The following is a 24,727-nucleotide window of genomic DNA, read 5'->3' as shown; positions in this document are numbered from 1 at the left end:
TTAGGTTGTACACTTTCATAGTTGGGCTGAGATGAGCCAAGGAGAAAGACAGGTTGGTTTTGCAATGAACTGTGCAGTAGCTAATGTGCATCCATTTATTTGGAGACTGCAGGTAAAATTAATCAGAAGGCCGGATAGGATCTATGCACCAATTACATCCCACTCAAACCTTTCTGCACAGGAATGAATTTCACCTTGTCTGACCCATGAAGATGTGTGAATACTTATCTCCCTTTCCTTAAGACTTCATTCTAGTAGTTTCAAATAGCCAGATTTTTCTTTTTCAGTAGTAACTTTCCTTGATGTACATCTGTTTCCAGTTTAATGCTTACCAGTAACTTGACGTGAATGGCAGAGATGTCTTTTGTCTGCAGTTTTAATATGGAGGCAACTGAATCATTTACTTTTATAAAGTGAAATCCATTTCTTCTCAAGTCTTCTGCAACTGAGGTAATGTTTGCAAAATGCTTTGAAGATGAAAAGCACTACAGTATATAAATACTAAGTATTATTTTTATATCTTTATCACCTATAATTTTAAAATTAATATGAAAAAATCCTTTGAATACCCAAATGCCCCGTAAAATGCATATCCTTCTTCTAATCTTAATGCTTTATTTTCATCTATGAATCCTACTAATCTTTGAAATTAATTACCATGATTAAAAATGGGAGATGTGTTTTCCCAGAACAATCAAATTGTTCTGTTGCAAATTTTCATATTCATTTTGCATCATTATTTTAATTCCTTTTGATATTCAAACACACACTCACATTCCTGGATACGACATCTTGCCTCTCTTCAGAGGAAGAAGGAGTCTTATTTTGCTACTTGCTGACTACAGCCAAAAGTGTCCCCGTACAGTGGTAGCCTCAGAAGGAGAAAGGGGGCATACCTTGCCTGCCTCAGAGTCTCCTGTATGGGCAAAGGCCATGACTGTTAGATTGTCAACCAGAGCTCAGGAGAGCGCATTCATCCACCCATCCAAAAGAATCAACTTGTAAAAACGAGACCTTCAACAGACAGGGCATATTCACACTGCTGAATATGTGTCAGTGGAAGGGAATCATTACAGTTACAGCACGACTTATAAAAATGGCAATTTGAGTTTAGCCCAAAGTCCTGTTTCTTCTAGTCTTTGTGAACTGTCTGATTTCCACTCCAGTGTTGGAGAACCAAAAGTGAGAGTAGTTTTATTGCACTGGGGAAGGAAAATGGAACAAAGGCTGACACTTTAGTGCCTGACTGGTGAACAGGGCCAGCACACGTGTTTTCTGACAATCAAAGCAAGAGAAAATTCTCACTGTGGCTGGGTTTTGATCCAGTCTTCTCCAGATATTGCTGATATTTGCATCCAGGACTGTGTCTCATTTCTGTGCAGTGCCTACTGCAGGTTTGCACACCAGAGCCCTATTCCCTATTAACTGTTTACAAAGAAAAGAGGGAAAATATCCAAGTCCTTACACTGTCCAGATTCCCTGACCAGAACCAGCGGGAGAGAAGGGGAAGGGGAATTCTTTTAAAATATTAGTGTCAGTATGTTTTGAAGAGCCTCTACATACAGCCCTCACAACATGAGGCTTTAAGGAAGTCAATTGAATGGTTCCCTAGGAAGATCTTGCTTTGATATAACACAGAGAGTTCTTTTTGTTGCAAAAATGGCAAGAAGAAAGGGGACAAAATGTGTGAGCTGAAAAGGAAGAGACTGAAATAGAGTCACATCACAGGCACTGAAAATGGATCTTTTATTGTAGATCACAACAATACAGAATTTCTAATGCAGAAAGGATTTGAGAATAGAAAAGAAGGTATCCAGTGTGCGAGAAAGGCACAAGATCGGTCTTTTATTGTCCTTTAATTTTTTTCTGCCCCTCTCATCAGAACAAAGAGAAAGGTCAGGCATGAGATGTGGAGATTATTTTGACAATACAGACACTGCTGTAGTGATACGTGACAGAAAAAGCAGGGAGATCATCCATATGGAGACCTCACAGAACTAATTGTTGGTCCAGAAAATGGCCAGCTGGCTGTGGAAAGAGGTGCATGTGTGTGTGGGGGGAAGAAAGTGAGACAGCTTAGCCAAAAATGGAAAGAGAAGCAGTCATGCAAAGAAACAAGGGCTGAAATGGGAGAAGCCTGCGAGGTGGTTAAGTTGAAGGGACACTGAGAGTGTGGAGCCACAAAGCTGAATAGGATGGGGTTGGCTGGGTTTCTGTGGGTTACACAGGAAAGTCTTTACAGAGAATCAAATAGCTGTATGTTTGTGGTCTGGAGGATCCGGGCTGGAGGCACAAAATGGCTGGGAAATGGTTTGTTTGTTCTTGAAGAGTCATTGAAGGAATGAAAATCGCCTTCATCTACAACTTGCTATGAATTTTTTTTTTTTTTTCAAATGGATATTAGCAAATCTTGGATGCAGACTCTGAAAATGCAGAGTTTTGAACTTAAAAAATAAATAAAATCTGAATTCCAATTTGAGGAAATCCTGATTTTCTTCTCAATATAGTTACCAACTGCAAGTGATGCAGCACAGGCTTTCCACAAATGCCCTGGCTCTGAATTGTGACAAGAGAGCTCGATATGACCACTGAGTTTCTCTGGCCGTGGCCTTCTCTGTGCTAGTGCTGGCCAAAGGCCAGGGAGCAACAGGACAGCACAGAGGATGATACGTGAGTGTGTTGTTGAGAAACGCAGCCTGGTGAAATGTTGGAGTGCCCACCAGGAGCAAGGTGGAGGTTGGCTTGGGGAAGGAAAGAGGAGCCCTGTCATGTGGGAGTGTTGTTGAGTGTCCTCATGCATGGATGGAGGTGACCAACCCCAATGCTGTCAAGGGCAGTTGGGCAAAAGCTGAAGGTCCACGTGACCAATACATGGGGAGGGAGCTACCCCTCCAAGTGTCAGGCAAATAAGTGTGGTGCCAAGGGATATCAAGGGACAGTGAAGGAAGGGAGTCCAAAAAGCCATGGCCATTTCCTATTTAGTCACGGAGAGGGAAGGAAAGAAAGAGTGGGAGTAATCTCATATTTCCACATTTTCCAAAGCAGAAAGTTACAGGTTATCACCCAAATTAAAATGACAGAGCAAGTGACTTCAAAACTGCATCTTGACCTCACTTCCTAGCCCCGTCTCAGTGCAGAGAGAGGATTAGCTGTGAGCTCTGATTCCATGGTCCATGCCTGTACTCACTTTATTGCTTTGCCTGTTTCCTACTGTGGCTGTGGAAAGTACAGCAAAGCTTTTAGATAATGAAAGTTAGCCCAGGAAAAGGATCTGCTCTGATGAGATTCCCCAGAAGACAATACTAGCTCTAATTCCTCCAGTTTAACTTTCTACTTCCGGAGGATTTACCAAGGAAGGAATTTAATTTTTTTCCCTAGACGAATGTATTAATATTTAATAAAAAGCAAAGCCAGATGACACTTCTAGAGAAAATAACAAATTTACATAAACCTTTTGCTGTATTTGAACAGAACAAGATAAATTGAGGGGGTTTAACTCACATATTTTTTCTTTTCTAAAAAATAATAAACAATAAAATACCTGAAAGGCTTCAGATTCAGAAAATGGGTTTTTGTGTTACTCCATATCAAGTCATCTTGGGACTTAATGTATTACATCCTCTTCCCCACTAATTTGTCTCCTGACTCTGGCTTGCCTTCCTAGCCTGTGCTTGCTCCCAGTTCCAGGCACGGGGAGATGGCTTACTGAGAAAGCACTGAGTCAAAGGAGGTTTTTCCACCTCAGACTGTCTCCTCATACTCTGCCTGTGTGACTGAGGCTAAGGCCTTTTACTTAGCTATTTCTCAGCAATTTCACTCGTGAATGTTTGTTGTTCACCCCCTCTTACAAGACACCCCCTAGGAACTGTGTCATTTTGTTGAGGTTGTTCTAAGGCAATTCTGGAGCCTAAAAGTTTATATGGATATTTTAAAGAAAACCAAGAGTTCACTCTCAGGGAAGCAAAAATGAACTGTAAAGATTTCTGCCGGTGGGGAGGTCTGCCTGGTGCCAAGCTCACTTCCCTTCCCTTTGGTTTTCCTTCAGTAGCCTGTCAAATATGATCTCTGTCTGGATGCTGGGGGATACAGAATTCACCACAACAATTGACAGGGACCACAAAAGTCATGGATGTGACAATACAGCACCTCCAGCTTGGTACACTGAAAAAAGGTTTGACTTTAGAGTGCCCTCACAGTAACCCGTTTCACTGGTTTTCTCTTCCCTCCACTTGTACGCACCCCATACAGGTGAGACCATCAGTAAAAGACTGTTCAGTTGAAGATCATTTCCCTCCTTGCTCACCATTTTGCTTGAAAGACTGCACAGAGACGTTTTCTAACTCTATTTTAGAAAGATATATCAAGTCTCCTACCAGGACCCTGCAGTCTTTTTCAGTATCACTTCACTCTCCATTGCCAAGCTTTTAAACAAAAATAAACCAAGATAATGCCAATAAATCATCTTCCCTCCTTTCCATCTCAGCACCAGTGGAAGACTGTGGTAAGTTATCATGTTTTTAACTACGAACCTGTCTGGCTCTTTGTCATTTATCTTGTGTCTCCCACTCTGGTCTGGCTCAAGGCTGAACATTAGCAAATGATGAATGTGGGGCTGTCTCTCCTGGTTTGTACTGGCATTATTAACCCATATTCTCCTGAATATTTCATACCATAATACATTATTCATGAGTTGCTGGAGTTGTGGCAATTGACTCTCAGGGTAGCTGCCCTGTGTGTGGGGGCAGGACAGAAATGTTTGCTATCAATGGGTAATCCCTATTTTGCATTCTCAAGGATTTTCCTCACCCCTGTGATTCTGAGTCTTGTAAAGCAGATTAGCTCATGTAAATCGGCTATTTCACATGTATTTACACCAGTATCTGTCCTAATGATGTTTTTTCAGGTGGCTATGGTATCATATTTTGCTCTATTGTGATTCTAAGAATGCCAAGAACCAATTGTGTAGTGTAACAACTCTGTGGCTGTAACATACAGTCAGCTTTCTGTTGATTAAATAAGGATCTATTAACTACTATCCTCTTTTTCCTTTGTTTCCTATATATCTGTTATTTTCTCTTTTTTTCTCTTTGTATTCTTTTTTCCCCCGATACATCGCCTCAGAAAACAGTTGCTACACACAGACAGCAGCAATAGAAAAAGACAGATTTTGTATTCCCCCCTGGACATGGCCAAGCTTGCATGAGACAAATCTTTGGAGGTCCAGAGTTCAGTAACTCATCGGGCAGAGTTGGACTCTGAAGGTGTGATGGTTTCTTATTGTGTATGCAGGAGGCGAGTCTTTGAATTCTGTCTGGAAGTGAGTAAAGAGCCATCTTTGTAGCATACCGTGTTTTACTGTCTGTTTAGGTGTACGTGTCACAGAGCAATAGCTTTATGCCTGACGTTTCTCCAGGAAACCCCTCGCTGAGAAGTAGTTCATAGAGAGTGCCAACACTACATGTACATAGACTGGGGTCTTTCTGGGAAACTGAGGCATCTCTCTGCTGATCTCCTGACCGTGAAGCAGGCTTCATTTTCAGATTGATATACTTGTGATTCACATGTATGGTGATAAATGAACATATTCTGACATACAGTCTTGAGAAATGTTGACAGCTGTTTCTCATCTGTGGGCTTTAGGCTTTCTCGTCTTCTCTTTCTAACTGTATGATTGCTGGAATGGATGACCAATGACTGTGGAAGATCTCCAAGCAAAGAGCTGGCACAGATTTCAGGATGTTTATTTCAAGGACTATAGCCTGCATTTTATTCCTTTAAAAAAAGAAAATGCCGAACACTTTTGACCCACTTTAGGCCAAGAAATTCTCCAGAACTTGTCCTGTTTCCTCCCCTGAGCTCCTGTACAGTGGTGGAACATGGTCCACATCTGTCTTCAACTGGCAGAACTGCTCAATTTTGTGCTCCTAAAAGATAGCACTTAGATGGTCTGGTAGAAACTAAGGGAAGGACCATAAATCTGTGCTGCTAGCACCAGTCTCAGTAGATGAGGTAGAAAAATGATGAATTGGGAAACATGAGTACTGAGAAATGGAAAGATGTTCCAGTATCCCCAGTCATATGCTCCTTCCTCCTGCAGCAGAGGTGGCTGCGCTTCTGTCGCCAAGGAAATACAACCCTAAAATGGATTATGTTGCCTGTGGCTGTTTGCATACATACAAAATCATAACAAAGAGATCATCTCCAGGAGAGCTCAGGGTCATGGCTGGAGGATCTGGATTTTTCTACAGAACATCTGCAGATCCCCCTGCAGTGATGATTACCAAGCTGTGTGTCATGTAATGAGGGGCTAAATATGGCTGAGACTAGAGGCACTGTAGGTAGATGGTTAATGAGGTCCTAATTGGGTAAGAAAAAAGAGAAAGAGGGAAATGAGTAGGGAGGTTAGTGTATCTGATTCAGAAGAGCTCTGAAACGCAGAGTCATACAGGGTATTTTTGGCTCCAGCTCATATTCCTTCATTCTCACCTGTGTAGGAGATGAATCTTTCCTGTGACTCAGCTGGAGACCTCATTGTCCAGCATGACCACTCTGCTGGTGCGTAGACATGGAGCTCATGTACCATTTCATCTTTTTGCAGCTCAGTTGCTGCCAGCTCTGCCTACAAGGAGGGAGGGAGCAGTTGATGGGGTGAATGTCTGGCAGGAGCTCCTGAGAGCTCCTCATTGATTCTGTGCTTGAAGTTAGCTGATATGGGCTTGCTTACAGATCCCCTCTCCAGGGGTCTTGTGTCCTCCTGACTTTGGGCTTTAGTGAAGGAAGTCTTACATGAAGTAAGGGCAGGGCAGGAGGGATCCAGGGGCCAAGAATGTCAGAGCAGAAGCTCGTGGAGCTGCAATCACGTGCATAAAGGGCATCAGAGGTGAGCTAAAATACTCTGTCCCATCCTGCACAAATCATTTAACCTTCCTATTACTCAGCAGCCATGGTAGCAAAATGAGCATTGACACTTGTTAACCACACTTTTGAGGACTACTGGAGACAAGTCTAGGGGCTCCCAAACGAATGTGTTGTAGATGGTTTGAGGCTACATGCAACTCTGTCCACTGCCATCTTTCCGCTGCCATCAAAGGCTCACACTGGCAGCTGCTGCCTGAGGTTATCTCATTATCTACATATGCCCGTTGCAGGAAAGACCACAGATACTGTTTTTTGCTTCTGACCAATGGATGGTCACACCGTCTCTAAATTGCCCAGTGACTCATTGTGGGTTCCCCTAACCATCCCATTGCTCTGTGACAAGCATCTTCCCTCTTCATCTCTGACATGAAACATTCTTCTTGCATCTCTATCTTGCCAATATACTAGGGAATTATACACATTTGAAAAAAACCCACTCATTTCCTCTCTTCTCTCCCATGTTGTCTTTTGATAATGGTCTTTATGGAAATATTTCACTTGAACATCATCAATTTTTATATTAAGACTTTATAAGATGTACACTAGTGGCCTCAGTTTCTCAATATTATTTAATTTTCTTTGAAATCTTTAATTTTTTAAAAAATATAACTATGGACTAAAACCTAGCAATTTAGATTTCAGTCACAGCATTGATTCAGACTTTTCATGTGCCATAAATCAGTTCGTGTGGTTTAGTTTCCCTTTCTTTGAAACAGAGTCTGTGTCACACCCCTGGTTGTTGCAGGGTGGGCAGTAAGATTATGGTAATCAATGATCATTCTTTGATTGAATGAGGATGCCCATACGCATGCATAATGCTAGTGTTCCATATATTCCTGGTGCCTATAATTTCTGCCTGCCTTTCAGGCTGAATGGCACTGAGTTGCTGTTCAAAACACATTTAGATCCTCTGGGTACAGCAGGATTTTCAAGGTCTACAACCATCTGCAATGAAAGATGTGATAAATGCTGAAGTTGTTTCCTAAGTGAAATGAAGAAAACGAAAATTATACCAGTGCTGATGAAGGTGAGCAGCAAGCCTTAGATTTAAACAGAGAAAATGACAGCATTATCAGTCAGGTATCATGGCAACCAAGGAGCCTAGAATTTGGTGTCATCTTTCCAATCATATTGTCTCTTTACCTGGCATAACAAGGTACATTTTCCTTCGGGGAATTTAATCACTTCTCCACTGGAGGTCATTCAAATGTTTAAGCACCTGACCGTGCTCAGGAACTTGAGGAATTCAAATTGCTCCTGGATACCTGCACCTATATATTTGTATAGGAAAAAAAGAAAAAAAAACAACCCACCAGACAGCTCTGTGAAAGCCAGGCAGAAAAATCACAGTTGTATAAGACACCCTGTTTGTTATTGCTACATCTTGGTTGATACGAATTTCACACTCAGTGTTATCCAGTGGCTGGAATTAAAATACTGTAAATCCAGGTCTTCTCTAGAGACAGCACAGGCCATTTTTTGCACAGTGAGCTAAACGAAGGATGCTAAGAAGGCCAGAGGTCTACCATGAAAAGTCATCTTTGAATGACACACTTGTCTTATTTTAGACGCATACACATTCTTATGTCTGCATTACAGTCTGGGATGAGGCAACCGCAAAAAGCTTTAGAAGGATGGATTTAGTCAGGGACAACTTCTCTTTGTGGCAGAGAAATGAGATTATGATGTAAAATAAATCGGTGGCAGAATTAGAAAGTAAAAAGTCTGAGATCTGGAATACTTAATCCTTGACCTGTTGCTCAAATGATGGCAAGAGCAATCAGGCTACACTGGAATCCTCTTACTGAGTGTGTAATGAACACGTAATATATTCCTAAATTATGAACTGGAGGGGATTTATTGAGACCCGGTTTTGGTTTCTGTCTGAGATAAGGACTAAGAACAATAGCTGCAAGATATAACTGTAAGACTATGGTTGATGCAGATGGGGGTACAACCTCTTCCTAGCAGATCCAGGAGGGAACTAATTGCTTCCTTCCAATCATGTGTATACACAATGCATGCAGTTTCTTTTATCACATAGGTATCAGCAATAGACCAAGCTATGACAAAGAAGATTCTTCAGTTTTCCTGACTGGAGGACTGTACCTATCTAGTAGTATATAATATAAGAATGTGATACTGTGCTATTGCTTTTATGCAAAGCTTTTAAGCTTAACTGTATGACCTACACATGATCTTTACTCTTCCATTTCTTCATTGAATTTAAATCACAGATTTGAAAGCCTCTGCACTTTAGTCAGTTTCTTGCTTGCTTTTAAAGCCAAATAGAGGATGGATTAAACATTGTTTAAAAACAAAAAAAGTATTATTTGATGTATCATTATTCAGAAAGTCACAGCAGGGTTTAAAACTGCCTTTATACTGGATGCATTACTAGTCCAGTGGGAATCAACCAAATTTCTCACCCTGCTGCTAAATTTCACTGAATATGAGAGTCACTGAATATCATTCAACCAGTAGCATCCTGGGCTCATCTTTTCTCCAGAAAAACAGAGAACTGGGACAGGACTTTAGAACTACTTGCATGTCACTGTGGAGAGGTCTCTCACAGAAGCTCTCTAAAAGCCAAGCTCTGATGAATAAAGTGGTAGGACACTTGGAGTAGTGGCTCTGTTAGGTAGGATTGCAATGTGGTTATCTATGCCTGGGACTTGGAAATGCTCGTCACAGCATCATAGAATCATAGAATCATAGAATCATTTCGGCTGGAAAAGACCTTCGAGATCATCAAGTCCAACCATTAACCATGCCCCCTAAACCATGCCCTGGAGTACCCTGTCCACTTGCTTTTTGAATACCTCCAGGGATGGTGACTCAACCACTTCCCTGGGCAGCCTGTTCCAATGCCTGACAACCCTCTCAGTAAAAAAATTTTTCCTAATATCTAACCTAAATCTCCCTTGCCTCAACTTGAGGCCATTTCCTCTTGTCCTATCTCCAGCCACCTGACAGAAGAGACCAACACCCACCTCACTACAACCCCCTTTCAGGTAGTTGTAGAGAGCGATAAGGTCTCCCCTCAGCCTCCTCTTTTCCAGACTGAACAACCCCAGATCCCTCAGCCGCTCCTCATAAGACTTGTGCTCAAGGCCCCTCACCAACTTGGTTGCCCTTCTCTGGACACGCTCCAGCAGCTCAATGTCTTTCCTGTAGTGAGGGGCCCAAAACTGAACACAGGACTCGAGGTGCGGCCTCACCAGTGCCGAGTACAGGGGAACAACCACCTCCCTGTTCCTGCTGGCCACGCTGTTCCTGATACAGGCCAGGATGCGATTGGCCTTCTTGGCCACCTGGGCACACTGCTGGCTCATATCCAGCCGGCCGTCAACCAGCACCCCCAGGTCTTTCTCTGCCGGGCAGCTTTCCAGCCACTCTTCCCCAAGCCTGTAGCGCTGCATGGGGTTGCCGTGACCGAAGTGCAGGACCCGGCACTTGGCCTTGTTGAACTTCATACAATTGGCCTCAGCCCATCGATCCAGCCTGTCCAGATCTCTTTGTAGAGCCTCCCTACCCTCAAGCAGATCGACCCTGCCTCCCAACTTGGTGTCGTCTGCAAACTTGCTGAGGGTGCACTCAATCCCCTCATCCAAATCATCAATAAAGATATTAAACAGAACAGGGCCCAACACCGAGCCCTGGGGAACACCACTCGTGACCCGCCACCACCTGGATTTCACCCCATTCACCACGACCCTCTGGGCTCGGCCATCCAGCCAGTTTTTCACCCAGTGAATAGTGCACTTATCCAGGCCACGAGACGCCAGCCTCTCAAGGAGTATGCCATGAGAGACAGTGTCAAAGGCCTTGCTGAAGTCTAGGAAAATAACATCGACAGCCTTTCCCTCATCCACTAGGCGGGTCACCTGGTCATAGAAGGAGATCAGGTTGGTCAAGCAGGACTTGCCTTTCGTAAACCCATGCTGACTGGGCCTGATCCCCCTCTTATCCTGGAGCTGCCGTGTGAGTGCTCTCAAGACAAACCGTTCCATAATCTTTCCCGGTACCGAGGTCAGGCTGACAGGCCTGTAGTTCCCCGGATCCTCCCTCTGACCCTTCTTATAAATGGGAGTCACATTGGCAAGCCTCCAGTCCTCTGGGACCTCCCCTGTTGACCAGGAACGCTGACAGATGATAGAGAGTGGCTTGGCAAGGACCTCTGCCAGTTCCCTCAGTACTCTTGGATGGATCCCATCAGGTCCCATAGATTTGTGAGTGTCCAGATGGTGTAACAGGTCCCTAACTAATTCCTCCTGGATTAAGGGGCGTATGTTATGCTCTTCATCCTTACCTTCCAGCTCATGAGGTGGAGTACCCTGAGGATGATTGGACTCACTATTAAAGACTGAGGCAAAGAAGGCATTAAGTACCTCAGCCTTTTCCTCATCACTGGTTGCTACGTTCCCTTCTGTATCCATTAAAGGATAGATATTCTCCTTGGGATTCTTTTTACTGTTAACATATTTGTAAAAACATTTTTTGTTGTCCCTTACGATAGTGGCCAGATTTAGTTCTAGCTGAGCTTTCGCCTTTCTAATTTTCTCTCTGTATGATCTAACAAGATCCCTGTACTCCTCCCAAGTTGCCCGCCCTTTCCTCCAGAGATTATAAACTCTCCTTTTTTTCTTAAGTCCTAGCAAAAGCTCCCCATTCAGCCAGGCCAGTCGTTTTCCTCGGCGGTTTGACTTGCGGCACATGGGAATAGCCTGGTCCTGAGCCATTAAGATTTCCTTTTTAAAGAATGTCCATCCCTCCTGGATCCCTTTGCCCTTCAGGACCGTCTCCCAAGGGACTCTCTCAACCAGTGCCTTGAAGAGGCCAAAGTTAGCCCTCCGGAAGTCCATAGTGGTGGTTTTGCTGACCACCTTCTTTGCCTCACCAAGAATTGAAAATTCTACCATTTCATGGTCACTAAGCCCAAGACGGCCTCCAACCATCACACCTCCCACCAGTCCTTCCCTGTTCGTAAACAACAGGTCTAGCAAGGCTCCTCCCCTGGTTGGCTCACCCACCAGCTGTGTCAAGAAGTTATCTTCCACACACTCCAGGAACCTCCTAGATTGTTTACTCACTGCTGTGTTGTATTTCCAGCAGATGTCTGGAAAGTTAAAGTCCCCCACAAGGACAAGGGCACACGATTCTGAGACTACTGCCAGCCGCTTGTAGAACGATTCATCCGTCTCTTCAACCTGGTCAGGCGGTCTATAACAGACTCCCAGCACAATATCTGTCTTGTTGGCTTTCCCTCTCACCCTCACCCATAAGCACTCCACCTTGTCATCAGAATCGTGTAGCACTGAACAGTCAAAACATTCCCTAACATAAAGAGCCACCCCACCACCTCTTCTACCTTGCCTGTCCCTTCTGAAGAGCTTTCCAAATCCCTCCAGGGCTATAGGTATGTGACACAGGGTTCAAGCCCCAGTTCAAGCAAAGTGGTTTTGCTTTTGTTGAATTTCTGTGTCAGGAACCTGCATGTGTAACCTGTGCTCAGCTGATCTTTTGTTTGGAAGTTACCAAAGACCACTGTATTTCTTCAGCATAGTGTTTCAGGTGCCTCTGAGTCTGTTTCTGGGTATGCCTATGTCCTGGTTTTGGCTGGGATAGAGTTAATTTTCTTTCTAGTAGCTGGTATAGTGTTATATTTTGCGTTTAGTATGAGAAGAATGTTGATAACACACTGATGTTTTCAGTTGTTGCTAAGCAGTGTTTATACCAAGTCAAGCATTTTTCTGCTTCTAATGCCCAGCCAGCAAGAAGACTGGAGGGGCACAAGAAGTCGGGAGGGGACACAGCCAGGACAGCTGACCCAAACTGGCCAAAGGAGTATTCCATACCATGTGACATCATGCCCAGTATATAAACTGGGGGGAGTTGGCCTGGGGGTGGATCTCTGCTTGGGAACTAACTGGGCATTGGTTGGTGAGTGGTGAGCAATTGCATTGTGCATCACTTGTTTTGTATATTCCAGTTCTTTCATTATTATTATTATTGTCATTCTATTATTGTTATTATTATCATTATTATTTTCTTCCTTTCTGTTCTATTAAATTATTCTTATCTCAACCCATGAGTTTTACTTTTTTTTCCCAATTCTCTCCCCCATCCTACTGGGTGGGGGGCAAGTGATTGAGCAGCTGCGTGGTGCTTAGTTGCTGGCTGGGGTTAAACCACAACAGCCCAGTTGTACTTTAATGTGAAAACCAATGCTTTGTATTTAATCCTCCTCCCACCTAAACATGTATCTGCACAGTATGATCTGAGATCTTGGAGAAGGTTTGCGGTCTGAGGACAGGAAAACAAAAGCTGGAGGAGCTCGTTTATGCTGGGTAGGTGGCAGAAAAGGCTGTGCTGGGAAAGATGCTGTTTGGAAAGGAGAGCGCCATTAATGACCTGAGTGGTTGTCAGGCATAATAGTACCTCAGGGCTATTTTAATCAATGCACAGCATCTCACAGCCTCACATCTGTAGCAGTGCCACTTCCTCCTCCACAGCTGCACCTCAGAGAGGGGTGTGTGTAGGGGAGAGGAGGTTGGGAGCTTTGCTGGCTTTCTTCCACATGAAGGAAATAGCCACCTGCTATTCAACAGCATTTAGCAGTCCCCTTAGGGCTTCTACAGTGACACAAACAGGATTTATGGAGAGGAGCAGAGTTTGGCCCTTTTGGTCCCCCAGAGCGTGTGAATCTGGCCCTTGGGTATTATATCCTCCCATGGAGATGTCCCTCAGTTTGCTTCTTGTTTGACTTTTTTTTCTCATGTTTATTTAAGATTCTTCTGTTATACAGTATGTTTATTGCTAGAAGTTACATAAAGGACAGTAAAAACCTTTCCACTTTAAACATAATTACCTCAAAATCTGAAGTAAGAAAAAGCATGCTGTCTCCTATAAATGTATTGCAGGTAAATCATGTTAAAAGTTGGAATTAGATAAGGAATCTTGCACAACAAAGTGCTATATACAATTTGCTGTTTCACACACACATTTTCACTCCAAAAGCTGAAGGCAAAGCGTCTCTTCTCCCTGCCATCTCCTCGCTTCAAAGCTCTCCCCAAACTGCATTCTGTTCAGTGCCACAACACTTGCTAGAGACATTAGTCAGGTCCGTGCCTCAGTGAAATAAACTGAGAGCAGAGGAGAGTTCTTCTTGCTGATATGAGAAATATTGGACTGAAATAATTTAACAGCAGACATTATGGAACTAATTCTGCATCTCCCACTTTTTGAGTGGTAGAAAACTGGCAGCTGCCAGGCAAGGAAAATGATTTTCTAATGTGATTGCTCTGAACCATCCTGCAGTTAAGAGGCCTTCCTTATTTTTTATTTTTTCAAACAGAGACACTTTGCTGCATTGGAAGATATGAAGTGTAGGAAAGTCTTTGACCTGAGTTTGTCTTGAATGATTGCCTTCTCTTTTTGACTGATTTTAACTGCAGTTAGTGAGGGATCATGCTTATACAGTTCAAGAAATCAGGCTGAATTGGTCGGTGAGGGAGATGGAGGTTGGATACTCTTCAGTTAGATACTTGACTGTACTATCCCCTCCACAAACTTGTCACAGGGAAATGAAGGAGCATAACAGAAAGCATTTGCATTTCTTTCAGGGAGGCTAGTAGAAGGTATTTTAGCAGAAGTTTATGCCATCAACTGCATTTTTCCTTTGAACTCTTCAGAAACTCATACCAGAATTGCTAGCGTGTGTGGTTACTGCTGCTCCTGGCACATGGTAATTTCTAGGATATCTACTCATGAATGACAACCTTACATGCTAGGTGCTGTACAAACACCAGCCTTCAGTGGATGAGGTTATAATTAAATATATTCTCACAGATCATGAAAGATAACCTGAAGGGATTTAAAACGGGCCCTTCCACCTTGAAATACAAGTCTGACTCATCTCAGCACGAGAACTAAACCATGTAAGTGGAGCTGAAAGCAGGCTGATGCGGAGGGAGTTGTGCAGCAGAAGGAATGGCTGTTAAGCTGCAGGTGCATCCATCCCCCCCCGAGATGCGTCAAACTCCTCCATCACACTGGTGGAAATCGAATCATGTCAGCTCGAAGATAAGGAGGTTGGTATGCCTATTGCTGTCTCTATCCAGCTTCGGTTTCCATTTTGACTTCAGTGCCTTGCTGTCTGTATTAAGCAGAAGGCTGTAATTTATCTCCCTTGTGACTAGAAATTCAACCACAGAGTTGTTCTCACAGTTGTTCTCCATCTCCTTTTCATTTTCCTTCTGTTACTGCAGTCTCCCTCCCTTCATCCCATCCTGGGGCATCCCATGATTGCTGTTGAAGGAAGACAAATTGATGTGCTATTGCATGGATGGGCTGTCCAAATTATTGCCAACACTCGCCTCAGCGTGTGTTCCCCCTGCTTTGGACAGTCCTCTCTCCCCTTCCTCCTCCTCCGCTGGGGAGAGGCCAGGAAGGCTGCAGGGGACGGAAGGTGGTTGTTTTGAGTCGTAGTAGTTTTACAACACTTAGCATGTCCAGCCAACAGTGTCTGAAGTTGTGTGGTGTGGGCCGTGGGATCTGGCAGTGAAATCCTGCTGAAATCCTGAAGGTTTCTGCCCTAGAGGTCACCTTAGAGTAGCGATATGCCTGGTCCTGGGGCTGGGCAACCCTGGAGCCTCTCCTCATCCAAGAGCAGGTTTGCTGTGCTGGGATCCCTGTAGGAAAGGTGTGGGGATTTTGCTGCTATCATTGTAATCAGGCCTCGATGGGCACTGACTGCCACTAATGCTAGCACTGTAGAGGCTGGTGTTTTAGCTCATGACACCACTCTGGGTATATCTATAATCAAGTTGGAGGTATTTTCTGCTGCCTCTGCAGTCTGACTTCCTCTTTCAGGAAGCGATGAGGATGAGTCAGTCTCTCTGCTGAATTTCAAAGAAGTCTGTATACTAGCTTGAACAGGGTTCCCAAATTCAGAGAGCTCATATTAGCTGAGCAGCATCCCTCCTTCTGGGAGAACCTCATTAATTTATGGGCTGCTAATTTCCATGGAAGTATATTTCGTGAATAAAATCTCCCCCAAGGTCCCTGCCTCTTTGTCAGAAAGCATCAGAATCTTGTAGCGAAGCCTTGTGTTACTAAGATTTCATTACTTACACTAAATATACTCCAGAGCATTTATTAATGTACTGTAAAGCAAAAGGAATAATTAAAAATAAACTATGCTTGTCAAAGAAATAAAGTGCATCTTATGCTGCATGATCCGAGCTTTTTTTGATAATTGCCCTTGTTCATTTTGCCATTAATTCAGGGAATGAAAGAATTGCAGTACGGTCTGCAAGATATTGGAACAGTTTAATGATGCTTTTCTTTAAAGAGCAAGGAACAGCACCTTCATTTTCCATAAGTGGAGAGCCAATGACAGAAGCCCTCAAGTCTTTTACATCAGGATTTTAGTAGCATAAGTGATTTCAAGAAAAGATTATAAAGGCTCAGACCACTGTACACAGTCTACTTATTTGAAATAGAAGCAGTCCTCAAAACATTTAGCGACCTCTCTCTAGGTTGAATAGATGTTTTCTCTGGTAGGTTAACCTTTTTGCTTCTGAAATAGAAGCTTCCAAAATTGTAATTCGTAGCCCAGATTGCAGGGTCCTTCTTGGTAAAACATCTTTTCTGCCATTCTGGCAAGACAGCGACCAGTAGAAAATAAGGACAAAGTTAAAAGCTAACAGCTGGAGATCATATTCAGAGATGGTTCTATGTTCCCATGCCCCTAACATGACATCTTTAGAGCTAAGCCTGTGCAGAAACAAGAAATGCATTTTAAATTCAATCAAGCTATTATTGTCTCAACCTGTGGAACAGGACTGCACTTGCTTATCTTTCCCTCAGTATCTCTATCTGACAGGAATACAGGAAAAATTGCCTCCAATCCCATTAATGCACTCAGGCCCATTCAGTTGTATTGTTTTCCCAATGGAAAATTAGGGAAATTAAAAAAAAAAAAAAGTGCTTATGGAAATGCTGCCAACAGATGCAGATGGAATTCAAGAAAAAAGCATCATTCATATATAGTAGCTGTTGGGGTTTTTTTGCTTTTGTTCAAAATAGACTTGCTTCTCATTTCTGTACTCCAGGGAAAGACATTTGCAACTAACAATGTTTGCAACTAGAAGAATAATTAGGAAGAACAACAGCGTATATCTCAGAACTAGCAGTACATTTTGAGCTTGTTCTCTATGTTGGTTTTTTTTTTTTTTTGTCCTGACCTAATGGGATATGTTTCTCAGATGTAAATGATATGGAATGGGGGGTTGTTTATGGAGCAATTGCTTTCCAGAAGATGTTTGCATGCGAAAATGCTGCTGTATTGGTTAAGTTTAAACCATTAAGGAAGAGAATAACCCATCCTATTCATAAAGACAGGCCTGAATGAAAATCTGTGATTCAAATGCACTGCCAACTCTGTATCTTTTTCTTCCTTTACTAGCTGAATTCATGTGTTGCAGTGAAAATAGTGTTTTATTCTTATTTTACCAGTGTGTCACTGGATGAACTTGAGGAAACCCTCGTCCCTTGTGTATCCACCTGTACAAGATCACCCTCCATCTATGAACCCTTTTCAATACTTTAAAAGCATGTTTTCAAGAATAATGCTACCTGTATCTTACAGAACAATTTTCACCAGCAGTCATCAAAACACCTAAACAAGTAACACAGGAAAAATGATGTGGGAAAAATGATGTGGAGAAGGCATCCCCAGGTGATCCCAAGGCCAGAGGCAGAAAATGAGCACATCTCCACTAACTGGGGAGATTCTTGGTCCAGTAAACTGCCTCGTTGAGGTACAGTTTAACATCTTTCTCACCCTGGGAAAAGACTTCCACCATTAGCCCCATGCAGTCCCCCAGGAGAATTTGCCTGGTCTCCCTCCAGCCTCCATACAAGGGGTTGGACTGTTATTCCCAGTGGTATGATCTTTCATGTCTTTAGCTCAGGATGGACAAACAGAACAATGGCCAAACGGGTCTCATGGACTAGGGAAATCTGGCGCAGGGTTTCTCATCCTTGCCTTGTCTGACTGACAGAGGAAGGATGCTCTCATGTTTTTGGTCCTCAAGTGGTTCTTAGGGACTCTGGACTCAAGGTGCAGCCTATTTGCTGAAGGTTCCTTTTTGGATATCTAACCACCCTTCCTTGTGCCTCGGTTTCCCTCTTATTTCCCTCCTTTGACGCTTTGCCTTTTGGAGCCTGCTTTAATGTAATCTTTTCTAGCAGAAACCTGCTCCATGTTTGCACAGTACCTTGCACGCTGAGATCCTGAGGCAACTGTAGCTGATAAAAATAATAAAATACTTTGAGAAAGGGTAGCAAATTTGTTTCCATGCTACTGAGATGCTTCTTGTTAAACCTTGAAATCTTTTCACCTATGGATATGAATGAGATTCTGTATTTTTAGTCACAGTTCTCTTAAGATGAATATGGGCAATAGTTCTTGTAAAATCGTGTATAGTGGTCTTGTAAAATACTGGTACCTTGACAACAGAGTAAGCCCAGTCCCTTTCCAGCATTTTGTATTTTAAAAAAATTAGGGTTCTGAGAGGTTAAGAGAGACTTTTATTTTCCTTGTGCATTTATTCTACAATGTGACCCTCCAGATGGGAACAGAGAGAATAGAAGTTCAGGGACTCATGGTTGTATATTTAAGACAAAGTTACAGAATTTTAAAATGTTTTCTTTTCTGGTAAATCAAATACATTCTTTTTATTTTATTTTTCTAATTGTGACTGTTAGTTCAGCTGGAGGAAGAGGTCTGCACTGGGTTACAATAAAGACAAAATAAACAGCTTTCTTACAGTGCGCATCCAAATGAGATTTTCTTGCCTCCAAGAGGGAAAGGACTCTAAACCAAGGAAGGAAATCTCAGCTGGGGTCAGCACGGGCACAAGTTCAGGCTTTCAGCTGTGGGTCCTCCTATGGCTCCTGCAGTCAGGAGTGATCCAAACAGCCTCCTTCTCAAGGCTGCTTGGACCTGCCTCCTTGTGTAGTCGGTGAAGAGCAGAGCCTGGACTGTTTCAGTTAGATACATGTGGTATGGAGTTGGGGCATGGCCCACTTCTCGTTGCTTGCAGTCAGACATTCTCCAGTAGGCAGTGAAAAGAATTGCTTAAAAACCTCTTGAACTTAGGTACCAAACCAGCCTGCTAAGGTCTGTGCTTGGCTTTCCATGCCAGGGCTGGAGCAGTTCCTTTCTGGAAGCCTTCTGAATGTGTAGGAAAGGGTTGTATTTGCTGGGGGCAAATGCTGATGTAAGCAGGGAGAGATGGACTTTACTCATAGTGCTGGCTAAGAAAAGCAAAAGCTTTGAGGAATTAATGCAGAAGGAACCTGCAAGACTTAGAGACTGCCAGAATCTAAGGTCTGCGAGAAGATGCTCAGGTCCTTGGCTGGAGTTCTGGGCAGCACAGCAGTGAGGTTCGCAGCAACTGAGAAAGGGGATGACAACGAGGGTGCAAAAGGCGAGCTCTGCTTAGGCTGTGTTTGAACTTGTGCTAACGGCCAGACAGGAGAGAAAGAAAGGCTGAGATACAGGCTGTATGAGGGCTGATTGATGGTCGTACACTTTTAAGTAAGTTTCTCTTTTGAGAAATCAGTGGAGACCTGTGCAAAGATGGCAGTGAGGCAGAAGGAAGAGAAAAAGCAGAACAAGTAGAGCTGATTAAGAAGAAATGAATTTCCCTTGACTTGAATTGAGTCTGGGACTCGATTAAAACCAGATTTATTTTAGAAAGTGTTAAAAAGTTCCCACTGCCACATGCCCAGGGGCCACTGGAATGAGACAGATTATTCAGGTTATTCAGTTTCTCATGGATTAGCCTTTTTTTCTGCATTATGTATGCAAAACAGACACCTGTCCACACAGGGGGTATTTGGAAGGTATAGAAAGCAGGTTCCTAAACATGTGATGGTTCAACTATTCACCTTAAGTGATTGGTAGCCCCAGATTGCTTGTCTGTCTCCCCTCCAGAAAGGAAAGGTTCTTTTTTGCCCTGTTTGCAAAGGTTTGCCCTGTTGTTTTTGTTCAGGTACCATAATCCTAAATTCACCCCTCAGTTGCTGGGGAAGCCTGAGAGGACACAGCAAGGAAGGAACAATGTGGTCTGCTGCAGGTGGTCCATACCCTGCTTGCCAAGTAAATTGGTGCTGATACAACAGTCACAACTGTGCTGTACACTGTTCCTACCTCATTCAGCGTGGATGTGAACTCATAGATGAATACAACTTAAGAGCTGTCACTCCCATTCCAAGACCACATTGTGTGAGATACCTCAAGAGGTAGAGTATTTCTAGTCCATTAGATTGCATGACAGGGAGTTGTACTGCCATAGCCAGGGACCTTGACTCCCACAAAGCCAGCGGCTCATTCTTACTGGGAACCCCCCAATCTCTGAGTATAATGGTTTTAGCTGGGGTTGGTGGTGTTGGAGAAGGCTGAAGGGCAGGAAGGAAGCTCTGGCATTTGCCGCAGATGTAATGCCATATCCCTTTTGGCTGTGGTCCAAGATGGGCGAGGAGGACACAATCTCCATCTCCTACCTCAGGCTTGAGTCAGAACAGCTCTGTAGCTGGATAGCTGGATGGCATGTTGCACCCCACCCACAGCAGTGAAAGCTGTGTCCCGTGGGCAAAGTGGTCTTCATCTCAGCCAGGGCGATAGTATTGCAAAACCCAGGAACAAGAGAGAAAAGGACAGATTCTCGCTATAGGAAGTGACTTCCTACAGTGGGACTGCCTGTCTCCATTTGCACAAGAGGAGGAAAGGCTTTGCTTGTGGGATTTAACCTACTCTCATGTTATCATGGACTGTATAAAGTCTTGGTTCACATGAACCTCTCTGGAAGAGATTTATGATTTGAGAAGTTATTTTGTGGTTGGTAATTTAATAGTCTCACTTAACTGCAATGATATTCTTGATTTTCTTGCCTTAGAGTCAGCAGATGACTTTCACTACCAAAAGCACAGCCAAAACTGTATGTCTTATTGCTTTTTTGGGGATGGGTGCTGTCAAGACACGTATTTCCAAACTGATATAGATCACATATTTTCTTCTCAGACCAAACCCTTTCTCCCCACGTCTTTGCAAGCAGCCAGGAGTATAAGACCATCAACACAAAGAAAAGTCTGTAACCAATGCCACGTTGTCAAAGTACCCCATTTGCATCGTGCCGATAAATAAGGCAGGCTGAAGCCATTTGTCAAAAAGACATTTGCTTGAATCAGATTCACTTAGTGTGCAGGGTATGGTTGGGAGGTTAGTACTTGCTAAATAATTAATCAGCTCATGATTTGTTTGAAATACAGTGCAAAACCAAGAAGAACAAAATGAGGCTTTCAGCTAATGTGGCTTGAGCATTTGAAGAACATTTAATTATGTCATCCTTTGATCAACACATGCAGCCTTTAAATATAGACAGAGAAAAAGAGTTTCAATGGGGTGGTTAATAACCTTCTTGTTGACAGATATACATTATTAGAAGAGCAAAAAACCTACTATTTTCTGGACTATTCTTTTCAGGATGGGAAGCACTGTCGTTTCTTTGTCTCCTAAATCCCTTGATGTTTCCAGGCAATATTTCTTGTGGTCTTGGAAAGCTGTGACAAAACCAACAGTGGGTGTAGTTCTGGTCTCCGACCCATGCTGCACAAAGCCACTAGCCTCTACCATAATACTGAGTGGCAGAAGCAGTTTTTAGGAGACCTGACAGAGTGCACTTTGCATAACCATATCTTCTTTCTGAGAATCTAATGGTGTTTCATGGCCCCTTGGGTTGGCCAGTTTGTCTAAAGGTACAGCTTCCACAGAGCAAACTAGGGAACTGGGAAGCGCAATGTTATTTTGAATTTCAACATATTGCTCCCAAGGCAGTGTGACTATACCCTCCCCTCAACAACAGTTGCTATTTAAGAAAATAACAGGGAATCCATCTTCTCTATAGCATCAGTGGAGAAGCCATCTGCTCCTATCTTTCTGGATAGACAGCAACATCTCCTGGTGCAGGCTAATACCAATTTCACTCAATCATGAGTAAGGTGATCCTTGCATTTATCCTTTTTATCAAATTTGAGGTAGATCTGTACATTCTCCCAGGCTTGTGGAGCTAGGGGATGAGGCCCTGTAGGAGTGCCATTTGTTACCCCCATTAATGATTCAGTAGGTGAGGTGCTCTGTTAAGCATATGGGCCTTGTCAGCATCCCATTAATTCTGCATCCCGTTAGTCTTGCTTCTTTACAGGATCTCTTTGCTTACTCCAATGTGTCACACCCAGTACTCTGGCAGGATTGACAACATGAAGACTGCAAGCTTTTAAATTCAGTCCATAAGTTTTTGGAGAGTGGAGGCTGACAATGTTCTAGCAAAAATTAATGGTCTTCCAGAAAGTGCTCACCTGAAAGGTGACAATGACTGGTGGGATCTCACCTTGTCATCAGCTGGAACAGAATGCCTCTTGCTGGTATGTTGAAGATGTCATGTCTAAGACATAACATCAGGTCTGATGGTATTTTCAGCTTTTTTTTTTTTTTTCCCCCTAGTTTTCAGAGACTTTTCAATCTGAACTTACCTTGTAGGTTTACAGGCTAAATTTAGGTGATTACTCTTCATGGACAGTTTACAGTTGGTGCTAAATGTGGCACAAGATCCTTCACTATTTAAGGACACTGAACAGGGAGGTTCCATGGGAACCTGGCTGGTATCTGAAACATCCTCATATTTCAATACTTGTCATTTGTACGATAGCCCACCTTTCATACTAGATTCTCAGAGAACATTGTAAACATTTGCTATAGGCAGAGTCAACCCAGGACTTGGATGAAGAAATTCATATGTCCATTTTATAAGAAGACAAAGTGAGTTGAAAGAGGTCAAGTGATTTGTTTGTACACAGCTTGAGAATAAATCAAGGACAGAACCTGGGACAAGACCCTGGGTGGTGACACCTATTCCCAAAAGACAAACATGCATTAAAAAAAGGAGCAGTAAATCAGGCAGTGCTTCCGAGTTCTCTTGATTAAGGAAACGATTTGTACAAGCTGTTTTCTAGGAATTTATTGCTGATTGCTGCTTCCCTTAATGTGTATGGAAAAGTGACTTCCACTCTTACTCAGCAGCAATTAAATGGCATGAAACATCAAACCGTAGAAAGTAAGAGGGGATATTCAATTTGATAAAAAAATCCATGACTTTTTGGTATAATTAAGAATGTCATGAGAAGTATTCACTTGTGTGTTGATTATTTTTTTTTAATTTTCAGAAGTATATTTTCATAAGCTCTTTGAGCTGCTCAGCATGCTGGTATTTTTGTTAATTTCCTCTTTACCAGGTTTATCAGCCTTAATTATAGCTGAAAGCGATCTTTGTCTCAAGAAGATGAAAACCCTTTGTGAAAATGCATTGATGCAGTTTGTTTCCAAACCCAGATATATTTCCTAATTAGTTCCTTGTTGTAATAGGTTGCATAATTAACAAAAACACAGGGAAATAGTCAAAGTAATAATTTTCTTTGAACAAATGTATATAAAAAGGAGAAAACTAAACTATTACTTTAATTAACTTGCTTTGGAAAGGCACTGTCAACATCAAACTGAGTGTTAGCCCTTCTGGGCCATGCGATATTTTATATCTTACTTGTCTGTTAATCTGCTTAGCCTAAAGACCTGACACCTCCAGGAATAAAACCTCTGATTTCAACAAGCTAAGCAGGGTCAGGCTTAATTAACGTTGCACTTGGTTGAGAAACTTCATGTGTAATCCCACATTTCGGTTTGTTCTGATACTTCTGTGATGCCTGTTTCATGACTGGCTATAATGACGTGGGCCAATGCCAACAGGTATCAGCATGCTCCAGTGACACCTTTCCACTCTTCCCTTGTAGCAGTCCTGGATGTCACCAGTTCAGCTTCTTGATCTGACAGAAGACTGGCAGTGGATAAACTAAGAAATAAATACACCACCTGGGTATGGCTGTGCCCTCATGGGGGTGAGTTTGCAGTGATGGGGCTGGTCCCTTGCCATGTCACCCCTGGGTCCACCTCTGCTGATTCCCGGACCATGCTCCAGGCAGGAGATGGCATCCATTTTTGGCCCCTGAGATTGATGCTCAGTAGCACTGCGGGACGGAGCAGGGACATGTGTTGATGTGCTAGTGGGATGACTGGTCTTCTCTTGGTCAAGCTTCGACTCAGTCCCAAGATCTCCCCTCGTCTGGGAGGTCTTTCCTGGATGGCATTGTTCCATTTCTCTCCATTGTTTCAGATCTGCTGAGGCAATATTCGTGTACTTCAAGATTTGCTGCTGTCCGCAGAGCACATGTTGTTTCAGGACACAGACTGATACCATGGTTAAAGCAAGCTCAGGGCTTTCAACCCTTGTCTCTGCCAGGGATTTGCTTGAACTGCAGATTCCCCCTCTGTTTCTAAGTTAGTCCCTTTTCCAGCATGTGCTCTCAAAACACCAGCTTGCTTCTCAGGGTTCCTTCAAGGCACCACTATTTCTTATTGCCAAATGCCACAAGACTCTGATAAAAACACTGTCCAGCAAAAGGAGCTGCATGACTTTCATGGCTAAAACACAGCAACTGGAGCCTCCTTCCTCCCTTTTGCAGCAAGGACAAACTTCTCAATACTTGAGGGGGCAGCAAGGGGCGGTCTCTTGGGAGAGGGGTGCTGTCGCCTTGGGTTGAGGGGGATCCTGCAGCTCCCTCAAGAGCCAGCAAGGATAAGCCCTCAGCACCCCGCAGTCTGCAAACATGCTCAAAGTATCACGAGCTT

This window comes from Harpia harpyja, chromosome 10 (assembly GCF_026419915.1).
Source record: "Harpia harpyja isolate bHarHar1 chromosome 10, bHarHar1 primary haplotype, whole genome shotgun sequence".
In the NCBI taxonomy this organism is placed as follows: domain Eukaryota; kingdom Metazoa; phylum Chordata; class Aves; order Accipitriformes; family Accipitridae; genus Harpia; species Harpia harpyja.
This window is presented reverse-complemented; position numbering follows the sequence as displayed.